A 12,146-nucleotide genomic window follows, 5' to 3' on the forward strand; every position below is an offset into this window, starting at 1 on the left:
TGTGTGTGTGTGTGTGTGTGTGTGTGTATGAGAGAGGGGGGGAGGTGTACGTACACATTTATGCATGTGAGTACTGGGCTTGTGAGCATGTGACACCTTATCAGGCTTGTAGAGTTTGCTCTTTAGTATTGAAGTCATGACTGAACATGGGTTTAGTCAGTTCTGCAGCCCATACCGTTACCATTTATATTGTGCTTGGAGAATGCAGGCCTAGTCCTGTGCCTACCAATTTTGTATTAAGTATTTAGTGTCTTTGTGAATTCTGTGATTATTTTACATCCTGTTCACAAAGCTCTCTCCAATTGGTGTGTGCCTTCTGAGTGAAGAGATGGGAGAAATGAAGCAGCCCGACAGCGGAGCGCAGTGGCTTATAACTGCTGTGTACTTTGGGATTGTTGATCAGATTTTGCTCCTTCTTTTAAAAACCATTTGAAATCACTAGACAGTTCACAAAGCCACATTTGGTTTAAACTAAGCCTCATGACTCTGTTTTTTGTATCATTTGTTACATAAATGACCCTGAAATGTTTATTTATGTTCAGGTTTTAATTCCTATCTTGGAGTTATTGTCTATTTTGGTAGTTTTTGTCTTCATGAAATTGGTTTGACTTACTTTTACATGGGACAGAACATGATTGGTCAAGGAGTCTAACCTTCACCGAAGTGAGCCAACAAAAGACACTGACCATAGGAACAAACCATCATTAAAAGTCCCAACCACAGAGCTACTTCTTTTTCTTTGTAAATATTTATTAAAAGAGGTCAAAAAAGATGCTTCTAGTGAAGTGTTTCTGCTTTTTAAATTTTCTGTTTATTAAATAAGGAATCAAGGAAAATAAGCATTGCTCAAAACTGACATTTTTCTATTAACAATTCCTCAAGGTTCACTAGAAGGAGTTGAATTGGGGAGATGCTCTAAGACTTCATAAATTCTGATAAACTAATGGAAAGTTTAAAATATTTTATTAGGTCACCTATTAGGTAAATATTAGACCAACTGAATAATAATCAAATGACTAAGCACCAGATTTTGTAGTTAGTAGTAGATTAAATGCCAGCCAACATGATCACACACTGATGATAAATTATTACAATATACTGAAGGTTCTACTGTGTGGTGATATATTGTGTACTCTAATAAAATTTACCTGAAAATCAGAGGACAGAACAAGCCACTAGATTAAACATAGAGGCCAGGCAGTGGTGGCACATACCTTTAATTCCAGCACTTGGAAGCCACATACCTTTAATCCCAGCATTAGGAAGGAAGTAATATGGCTGAACTTTTGGCTGAGGACTCAGAGACATTCAGTCAGAGGATTCATGGAGTTGGTAAGGGGGGGAAGTGGCTGTGGCTTGTTCTTTTGTGTCTCTGATCTTTCAGTATTTACCCCAATATCTGGCTCTGGGCTTTTATTTAGACCAATTAGAATTCATACAACACTACTGTGCCTTGCTTTGTAGATTGCTGATCTTTCTGAAAAAATAAATCCTTAGAGACACTTCTATTTTTTAGAATTTCAGGTCTTATTCAAACTGAGAAGAGCTAACCTATTAAAGAGTTCATCATTAATTTAAAACCTTTTCCAGCAAGGAAATTATTAGAAATATAAAACAGTGGTACTGATCATAGTCTTCTTAAGATACACAATTTAATTTTTGAAGACAGGGTCTCACTCTGTAACCCTGGAGGGCCTGGAACTCCTTATTTGGATCATTGTGGTTTCAAGCACACAGAGATCTACCAGCTTCTGCCTCTTGAATTCTTAGATTAAGGGAATGTGGCCTCTTTATAGCAAAAACAAACAGAAAGTAAAGCATTATTAAAGTTTTATGTGATTTCAGGAAGGTATATACTAGCTCAACCTCACAAAAATAAGCAAGGAAACAATACATTCTAATTGGATCAATGGCTGCTTATTTCTACAGAATTCACGATTCAGAACAAAATTTACAGCATTCTATTTATGGTTTATCTTTAAAATAGGAAAATAAGCATCTAAAAAAGGACATCACAATATTTTTTATTAACCTGAGAAGAAAGATCTTTGTGAATTAATTTCTCTACAGAAATACATTTACACTGGGCAGTGGTGGCGCACGCCTGTAATCCCAGCACTCGGGAGGCAGAGGCAGGTGGATCTCTGTGAGTTCGAGGCCAGCCTGGTCTACAGAGCAAGATCCAGGACAGGCTCCTAAGCTACAGAGAAACCCTGTCTCGAAAAACCAAAAAAAAAAAAAAAAAAAAAAAAAAAGAAGGAAAGAAATACATTTACTTTCAAATGAAAAATGAAATAGCATATGACATAGAAATAGAATAATTATTGTCATGAAAGTGATTTCATAATTCATCATGCCAATAAAAATAATGAAGAGATACTTCAGCAATCTGTGCCTCTGATCAGTAAATGTTATTGGATTCTAAAAACATATTAAAATGTAATAACTCAATGCTTAGTTTGAGATGATTAGAAATTGAACAGAGCAATAATTTGGTGCTTATTTTACGCATGCATTTCCAATTTCCGTGTGCTCTGTGTGCTGAATCTTTAAATTAGTGGTACTAAGGATTAAATCCAGGGCCCTGCCTATGACATGCATGCATATGACCACACAGATGTACTTCCACTTGTTGCTTTATGGGACACGTTCTTATTGTTTTTTTTTTTTTAATTTTTTTTACTATGTGTTTTAATTTTACACATCAGCCATGGGTTTCCCTGTCCTCCCCTCTCCCGCCCCCACTCCCACCTTCCTCCCATCCTCTCCCCTCCATTCCCATCTCCTCCAGGGCCAAGACACCCCTAGGGATTCATTTAAACCTGGTGGATTCAGTATAGGCATGTCTAGTCCCCTCCTTCCAGGCTGAGCAAAGTGTCCCCACATAAGCCCCAGGTTCCAGACAGCCAGCTCATGCACTAAGGACAGGTTCTTATTGTTTAATTCAAGTTGCTTTTCAGCTCACTACGTAACCCAGTCTGACCTCAGTTTCTCCTGCGCTGGGGTTCAAGTACATGTCACCACAGATAACCTCCTAAAGAATTTAAATTGTGTTTTCAAGTTTTTCTAATCGATTTTTTCAATCACAGTATTATTTGTTATTTTAACATCACCAGAGTTCCTTTTTTGTCAGTGGTTTTATTCAATTCTTTAAATTAGTGTATACACATTGTACAAAGCAACAGGCTTAAAAATGATGTTTTTTCAAGAATATTGTTTCTTGGACAATATTTGATCATATTCACCCATTCATTCACTCACCACTACACTTCCTGTCCCTCTTTTCTTTGGCTCTCTCTCTCTTTCTGTCTGTCTGTCTGTCTCTATTTCTCTGTGTGTGCTCTACAGAGTATCTATAAAAATCTAGGTTCCACATATGAAGCAAAAACAGATGATATTTGTCTTAATCAATTTATTTTATATGATGAACTGCACTTTCACCTACAAATAATGTAGATTTATTCTTCTTTTTGCTGAATACACTTCCAATGTGTGTAATCCCATATTTTCTACATTCCTTCACCTGAGTATGGATACCTAGGCTGACTCCATACTCGGCTACCGTAACCATGATATGACACATCTGGCTTTGCAGACATCTCTTAGCAAACTGATTTAGACTGTGTTGAGAATAATTTTAGACTTCAGCCAGGGAAGCAAGCAGGTAGGCCACCTGCAGATCTTAACCTCTTCATCCTCTCCTCCAGATTCATTCCCACAGTCCAATCCCCAGCTTTGCAGCAGACCATCTGTGCAGACTTCCATAACCCTACCCCTATCTGCAGTGGATCACACAGATCTTCCCCTCATTCATTACTTTATCCCATCCCCAACTCCAGCAGGCATTCCTTGAGAAAGCCCCAGCCAAGGCTGCCAGAGAAGCAAGTAAGCCAACAGAGCAGGCTCTTGGTCCTCTCATCCATACCCAGTCCTGAGGAGTCTCATCCTTAGCTCACTCTTTGCATCACATTCCCAGGGTAGATTCTGGTGGAACACCCTGTTTTCCTCCCACCTGCAGACTCCTCCACCCCGTGTCCCCAGTACATCCACATTCCTAGTGTCAGCCCCCTATACCTAGAAACATATTTTACTTGGAACCCCCAGTGGTCACTCCTATCAGGATCCCAGAATAATTCCTTATCAGGCAATATACAGCAACCCAACTAAGATGGCAACAGAAACCAAGGAACAAACACCCACCCAACGAAGACAAGGCCAGATAGTAGCACCTGAATTATAATCAACCCAAATCCAGATGCCTTGATGCCAGCCTGAAAACACAATAACAGCTCAGACAATAAGTCCTTACTGGAGCCCAGCAGCCCTACCACAGTAGGCCTGGAGAATTGCCACTGAGCTGAAATACTTAAGATCTTAAGATAGCCTTTATGGATATCAGAGAGATCCCTAACAAGGAAATGAATGAATATCTTAAAGAAATCTATAAAAACACAAACAAACTGTAGAAAGAAGTGAATAAATCAGTTCAAGACCTGAAAGTTGACATAGAATCAATAAAGAAAACCAAAACTCAGGGAAATCTGGAAATGAAAAATTAGGAATCCAAACAAGGACCTCAGAGGGAAGCCTCACCAACAGAAACAGGAGATGGAAGAGAGAATCTTGGGCTTTGTAGACACAAAAGAAGACATGAATACCTCGGTAGAGAAGGTCTGAAGATGGTTTTAAGCACAGCTAAAGCAAGCAAGGCAATTTCTTCTTGTGGGCTATATATCAAGCACGAGATTTATGTGGGGCTGAATTCCCAGGAAAGATTAAAGCCCTTTATAAATGCACTAAAGGATGATGACAAGTATCAGGGTTGTGTGTGTGTGTGTGTGTGTGTGTGTGTGTGTGTGTGTGTAATCCAGTTTAGTGCATATAACTTATCACTTACCAAATTGCAACATTTTTAGAAAGTATACACTCCCGCTTTCTAAGTTCTCTTGAAGATCCTGGTTTTGTACTCGTATGGCTATGGAAGGGACTCATGAAAAAATTCTTTTTATCCCTTTGCTCTCTTTCAAATTTTTATTTAATTGTTGTTACATACATATGAATATATATTTCTAAACATATAAATTCAAGTTGTTCAGTCTGTATAATGTTACTGCATGTATGTTTTCAGGGCTGATGATTCAATATTGGATAAACAATTGGTGAGTTCTTTTCTGGAGGAAACTATTTCTCCCACTCAGCATTAGTTGCCTATAGCTCCCTGAGACCTCCTGAACTTTCTCCAATGCATGTTAGTATGCCTTTTGTTGTTGCGACTTTCAGCTGATGCTTAGGCAGTCATATTGGTGATACTTCACTAGTATAGCTTCCCTCATTACTAAGTGACACAATATCACAGCAAACTACCTGTTCCCATAGCATTTACAGTCTTTCTGACTCATCTTCTGCAATGATTGGGGGCAGGAGCTATTTTGTAGGTATATTAGTTGGTACTGGACTCCACAACTCTGCATTTTGAGTGGTTGTGGTTTCCTGTCATGGTCCCATCTGTTGCAAAGAGAAGTTTCCATAAGGTGAGGACTACACTTATCTGTGAATATAAGAACAAATATCTAAAATGTAGTTAGGGAATTTGCTAGTTTAGTAGAGTGATGTTTGTAGGTTGCCATGGTCCTGCTGCATCCTAGGTTCAGGTCTTGAGATGGGGATGGGGTGTCGGGGCAAAGAAATGAATTGTTCAACCACCAGATGAGTTTCACACAAGTGGCCCACTCAAATAGCTCCAGCCATTTTTAATAATACATCAAAAACAAGCATTTTTTTTTTCATACTAACAAAAAAGTTTTTCAGTTTTTCCTCCCTCCAACATTAACCTCTGGCAAAATCAAGTATGTCAAATAAATTTTGTCCCAACTTTTTTTTTTCAAGACAGGGCTTCTCTGTGTAGCCCTGGCTGTTCTGGAACTCACGCTGTAGACCAGGCTGGCCTCAAACTCATTGAAATCCACCTCTCTCTACCTCCCAACTGCTGGGATTAAAGGCGTGTGCTGCCACCACCCAATTTTTTTTCTTCAAGGCAGTGGTCTTTGTGTAATAGCCCTGGCTGTCCTGGAACTGTGATTGTAGATCAGGCTGGCCTTGAACTCAGAGATCCACCTGCCTTTGCCTCCTGAGTGCTGGGACTAAAGGTGTGTGCCTAAACCAAAACCAACACTTACTAGTTTGCTAGCTTGGCCAATATGGAGCCAGGTACATCCTGTGCTTACAAAACAAAAAGGATGATTGACATAGGCACACATTTTCAATATCAACAATCTCATTCAAAACACAGTTACAGAAATAGGGGTGATCTGCCTCCGATCCTGTCAGCACTGAATCAGAACAGCTCCTGGGGTCTGAAGTGACAGCTGGCATCCCCAGACAAGAAACCTGAGAAGAAGCATCAGCTCCCAAAGAATTTTAGGGGAAAATATTCGAGAAAAAATGGGGTTTCCAGGAATGATGACATCTGTGCCATGTATGATTGACAGAGTGATACTGAAAACAGCCAAGAGAGTCATCAACATTATGAGAGAGAAGAGAGTGTGCAGGCCATGAGGTCCGAGTGGTATCTGCGCTGTCCCAAAGTCCCCTGTTCTTGCCGAGTGAGTGAGACTGTCCGTTGGACAAGCACTCATCTACTGATCTGAAACTAGGCTGCAGGGCTCCCAACAATATGTTTTCCTCCATGATAACTTTACTAGTCCTCGGTACTTGTTCTCTGGTACCTATCCAAGATTTCCCTCATTTTAAGCAGAACATAGGTCCAGTTAGAGAGCTGTTGGTTACTGCCAAGGCACACATGCCCCTACTTTACCATTAGGGTACTTGTGTCTTGCTGGCCACTGTTGTTGTTCATAGGTGTCATTAGCTATATAGGATGGATGGTTGTTTTCCTCCACCAGGCAGTAGCAAGAACTTGTGATATTTTGGGAGTCTCTTGAACAGCCTTGGCTAACAATTGAACAGAAGGCTTCTGATGCCTGGTGTTGGTGTTTTTTAGATGGATCTTAGCTCTTGGAGGGAAATTTAGCTCAGCGAGGAACATTTCACTTATACATTGACTTATGTGTGTTGTAGATATTTTAGGTAGTAATTTAATAGTATGGTTCCTCATGACTTTTTCAGACATTCTTGCTGTTATTTTACTCATGCCCCCTCTTTTGATCTCTCTCTCTCCCACCTCTAATTAGAAATTCCTTTTGTTTTTCCTATTTCAACCATCAGATCACTTGTACCCTGCTGTTCCCCTCTTTATTGCTCCTCAACCCAAGCATGGTGGCTTTTTAGTTTCCTGGTTTCTGAAGCTACTACAGGATATGTACTCATGTGTGAATGTTTGTAGGTAGGAGCCTAGGTGACAGAGAACATGCAACATTTGTCTTTCTGCATCTGGGTTACCTCACTCTATATGATCTTTCAACCATTTATTTGCAAAGTTCATGATTTCATTCTTCTTTACTACTGAACAATATTCCATAAGGTAGATGGATCACATTTTCATTACCCATTAACAAGTTGAATGACATTTACATTGTTTCCGTTTCCTAGCTATTTTGAACAGAGCAGCAATGAATATGATTTGGTTAGTTTTTTATATGCAGTGGAGTAGCACAGCTGGATCATATAGAGGGTTGACTTATAACTTTTTGAGATTCTTCACACTGATTTTCAAGGTGGCTGCACTGGTTTGTAATCAGAATAACAGTGAGTGGGGGCTTCAGCATCTGTGGTAGGTTGTTGTGTTGATCTTTGCCATTCTGACTGGGGTAAGATGACATCTCAAAGTTGCTTTGATTTGCATTTCCCTAGGGATGCAGGGCATTTTTTGAGAGATTTATTATCCATTTATTTTTTTCCTTTTGAGAATTCTCTCTTTATGTCCCAGGCCTATTCTTCAAATGGGTCATTTGTTTTTTTCTTTCTTTTTTTTAGTTTTTTTTTATATATTCTGTATATTAATCTGTCAGATGTGTAGCTAGCAAAGATTTTTCCCATTCCATGTGTTTTATCTTCCATTGATTTGTCAATGTTTTTAATTATAAAAAGAAAATTAACAAAATTTTATTGCAATTTAATAATTGATTATTAATTAAAATTAGGAATAAATTCCCTCAGAATAAGACTAAATCTAAAAATGGATTGTTTCTGCCTCCATTGACTGATTTTCATTGCTGGGTTATATAGATGAAGTTTTCCTGTGTCCACCTGGCTTCTGCAGCTGCTCAGACCCAAATGAACACACAGACTCTTATATTACTTATAAACTCTACAGACATGGCAGGCTTCTTGCTAACTAATTCTTATATCTTAAATTAACCCATTTCTATTAATCTGTAAGTTGCCATGTGGCTTGTGGCTTACCGGTACTTTTATATCTTGCTTGCTCTGTGTCTTGCTGTGGATATCGCTCTGTGTAAATAAAGTTCTGATTGGCCAGTGGCCAGGCAGGAAGTATAGGCGGGACAAGAGAGAAGAGAATTCTGGGAAGTAGAAGGTTGAGGAGAGACACCACCAGCCGCCGCCATGAAAAGCAACATGTAAAGACACTGGTAAGCCACAAGCCATGTGGCAAAGTATAGACTAACAGAAATGAGTTAATTTAAGATAGAAGAAGTAGATAACAAGAGCCTGCCACAGCCATACAGTTTCTAAACAATGTAAGTTTCTGTGTGCTTTCTTGGTTGGGTCTGAGCGACTGTGGGACTGGCGGGTAAGAGAGATTTGTCCTGACTGGGCCAGGCAGGAAAACTCTAACTACAGTGTCTGGCTGGTGAATCCTGACTCAGCCTTCCTGTTCTCAGAATCCTCCTCTCTGCTTATCCTTATACTTCCTGCCTGGCTACTGGCCAATCAGTATTTTATTTATTAACCAATTAGAGCAACACTTTCACAGCATACAGAGTGATATCCACAGCAGGGTTAGTTCAATACCAAGCCTGCAGCTCTCTCTGCTCAATGACACCACACTTTGACTGTAGTCACAAAGCCAGCGGGGTGATAAACAGCAGAGCAGAGAATCTCCCAGGGAGAACACAGGTCTCCTACATGGGACTGTAAAAGTGGAATGAGACACTTTTGAAGTTTAGATTTTGATCCCCACTGTTAAGTCCTTGTCTGTCTTATCCCTACCACAGGTGGTTGAAGGCACATAACATTGTGAAAGTTCTGGAAGTCACATCCAAAGCCATCAATAAGAAATGCCACTTATGAATGGGATCGAGATACATGATGTGAAAAACACATAAAATAAATAAATAAATAAAAATAAAAATAAAAGAAATGCCAATTAAATGAACTAGCACTTTAGCTTATTCTGACCAAACAATGGTACGAGAGCACATGACACGATTCTCACAGAATTTGTGAAATTTGGAAGATAGTTTTATAAAACATTTTATTATTGGATTAGCAAGATAGCTCAGCAGGTAAAGAAAAGATCCGTGCCACCACACCTGGATACCTGAGTCTCTTCTCCAAGATCCTACACGGGGGAAGGAGAGAACCAGCTCCCATAAGTTGATCTCTTAGCACACTGGCACCCTGGTGCACACACACATACACACACACATATTTTTTTTTTATCACAGGTTTTATAAGCTTGAAAAACTGACATGATGTTATTCTGTTAAAACTAAAAATGCTCCTGTTTTTATTCTATGTTGTACATCCTAAAAGAGCTTCCTTAAGCAGTATACAACTTCTATTTGGGAAACCAACATAACTCCAGAGCACGAATGTCTTCACTACTCATTATCGGTGAGTGTTTATTAGTAGCCTAGAAAATGATATTACAATTTTCTTTTAATTACCTTCCTGAGGCTCTACCTCATTTCCTGATAACAACTGGAAATCATCCAAATGACCAGCAGCCTTAATTTTGATCTGTTACTTACTGAGTCATAGCCACTCTGTTCATTAACTTCACTTTCCAATTGGGACATTCCCCTAATGTTCATGAAATGTTGGAGTTTATTATATACGTGTAAAATTTGGATTTGTTTGGGTGGTATAATACAGTACTTTTTTTGAAAAATATTTTAAATGACTTTCAGTCTGCACGAATAATTACTATTTATAAAAATATGCTCACATGGCTATCTAAGAGTCATGCTGTGGCCTTTCAAGAGTTATGGGAGACACTGAACAGGAATAAGCATCTAATTGTTTAGACAGGGAAAGCTGGCATAGGACATTGAACCTTACTCCATGAAGTACACAAGGAACACACGAAGTCACAGGAAGGGCATAGCATGACATCAAGAGAAAGAATAACTGTTTTCTACTATTAGAGAAGCTGAAGACTCTGTATGTGGTTTTGAGACTTTTTGGTATTTGGGAGATAAGGGACATGTGGATGAATTTCTAAATGGTCTTGTTAAATAAAAAAAAAAAAAAACATGGAGCCAAATACAGGGGTGAAAGCCTTAGAGATCAGGGAAATAGGAACAGCCACCAGCTAACCTTACCTCATCAGCTTTGCAGCTTCCAAATGTGAGATACTTCATGTCTACCCACGCCTTTATATGCTTTGCTTTTCTGCCCTCTCATTGGCTCTTAGACCAGATACCTCACTTCCTTGTCACTGTCTGTCTGTACAGACCTTCAGGTCTCTATGATTAGTACTGGGATTAAAGGCATGTGTTACCACACTTGGCTCTAGTCCTTAGTATGGCCTTGAACACACAGAGACCCTACCTGCTAAGTGATCAGATTAAGCGCATGTGCTGCCTGACTTGGTTTACTTAAAATGGCTGGCCTTTCCCCTCTGATCTCCAGGCAAGCTTTATTTATCAAAACACACATAAAATATCACATTTCAGCACAGATAAAATATCACCACAGGGACACATATTAGATTTTCCAGAGGCCAGCAGAGCCTTTGTACTATGGTATTGGTCTATGTTCCTCTGTTTATACACGTACTGGACAAACACAGACAGAATCAGACACATCTCCAGAAGTCATGGGTGTGGTGGTATTGTGTTCCCCAAAATATTGTGTGTTCCCCAAAATAAACATATCTTGGGTCAGAGAACAGATAGCCACTAGATACAGAGCCACAAATGGTGGCTAGAAAATGGGAAGAGTAAGCCATAACAGAAATTGGGCAGTGGTGGTACACGCCTTTAATCCCAGTACTTGGTAGGCAGAGCTAGCAGGATATTTGTGTGTTCAAGGCCACTTTAGAAACAGCTAGGCTTGGTGACACACGACTTTAATCCCAGAAACCCAGCCTTTAATCCCAGGGAGTGAGGCAGAAAGTAGAAAGATATATAAGGTGTGAAAACCAGGCTCCAGTGTTAGTTAAGCATTTGGCTGGATTAGCATACAGGTTTTCGAGCAGCACAGTTCAGTTGAGAGCCATTGGGATGAGGACTCAGAAGCTTCCAGCCTGAGGAAACAGGATCACCTGAGGAACTAGCAAGGTGAGATAGTTGTGGTCTGTTCTGCTTCTCTGATCTTCCAGCGTTCACCCCAATAACTGGCCTTGGGTTTGATTTTATTAATAAGAACCTTTAAGATTCCTACTACACATGGCAAATATTTAGTTATTGCCATCGGGAAAATTAGATGGTTCTGTCACTTTCATGTTCTATTCTTACCCTTTGAGTACCAACCATGAATGCAGGCAGGTTCCAGGATGTCCAATTACTGAAGCTTGTATTAAATGCAGCTGTTGAATTCTCCCAGCAGGGGGAAGCAGATCTCTGCAAAGTGGGAGTGGCTGCTTCCAACGGTAACCCATTAACAACCCATGATTACCAGAGAGATGGTTTGTTAGTATTTCCGAGTTCAAATTGGGAAAATGTGAAGGTGTTGATCTATAGTATAAAACCTCATATTCTGTAGACATTTATTCCTCAAACCTGGATTTCTTTATTAACTCTGATGGCAATAAGTATTTTAGAATCAGCAGGTGTGGAGACATGCAAAGTGTTTAGTTTTGTACACTTATGGCAGTCTGATCCCTAACAAGTACCTAGTGATGATCTGCACTCTGGACTCCATGTCTTTTCTGTAGCCAAGAATCACAGAACACCTGGCAGGCACATCTAATCTCAGAGACTAGCTCCTAATTTGGGGATGATAACTGGACCTCTTCAGCTTCTCTCTCAGCTTGTCTGTGCCTGAACTCTGGTGTTGTG

Source organism: Onychomys torridus, chromosome 12 (assembly GCF_903995425.1).
Source record: "Onychomys torridus chromosome 12, mOncTor1.1, whole genome shotgun sequence".
Classification (NCBI taxonomy): Eukaryota; Metazoa; Chordata; class Mammalia; order Rodentia; family Cricetidae; genus Onychomys; species Onychomys torridus.